Raw genomic sequence first — 900 nt, 5'->3', positions numbered from 1 at the left:
TTTTCATGGCTCGATGGCTCATTTCTTTCTATCGCTAAATAATTTTTTTTTTTTTTTTTTTGGTTTGTATGGATGTACCAGTTTATCCATTTACCTATTAAAGGACTTTTTTTTTCACAATTATGAATTAAACCACATAAATATTATTTGTGTGCAGGTTTTTATATAGACATATATTTTCACCTAACTTGGGTAAACACCTAGAAGCATGATTGTTGGATCAAATGGTAAGCCTACATTTAGCTTTGTAAGAAACTGTCAGACTGTTTTTCAAGTTCTATACCTCACACTATATACAAAAACGAACTCCAGATGGATCAAAGACTTAAATGTGAAACCTAAAACTATACAGTTCCTCGAGGAAAAACTAGGGGCAAATTTAGGGGCCCTAATATACAGCATAAATAGACTATCAAGCATAACTCAAAATGCACAAACAGCAGAAGATAAACCAGATGACTGGGACCTTCTAAAAATGAAATTTTTATGTGCTTCCAAAGACTTCTCCAAAAGAGTCAAAAGAGAACCGACAGATTGGAAAAAAATGTTTGGTAATGACATATCTGACAAGAGACTTATCTCTAGAATTTATAGAAAACTCCAACATCTCAATAACAAAAAGACAAACAATCCAATTTAAAAATGGCAGAAGACATGAATAGACACTTCACCAAGGAGGATATTCAAGCGGCCAACAAACATAGGAAGAAATGCTCACGATCACCAGCTATTAGAGAGAAGAAAATCAAAACAACAATGAGATACCATCTTGCTCCAACACTAGTAGGATAGTTCAATGAGACAGAAAATAACAAATGCTGACAAGGATGTGAAGAGTTTGGGACTCTCATACACTGCTGGTGGGACTGTAAAATGGTACAACCATTGTGGAAAGCAGTA

This window comes from Orycteropus afer, unplaced genomic scaffold, assembly GCF_000298275.1.
Source record: "Orycteropus afer afer isolate SDZICR_OR568_19922 unplaced genomic scaffold, OryAfe1.0 scaffold00054, whole genome shotgun sequence".
NCBI lineage: Eukaryota > Metazoa > Chordata > Mammalia > Tubulidentata > Orycteropodidae > Orycteropus > Orycteropus afer.
This window is presented reverse-complemented; position numbering follows the sequence as displayed.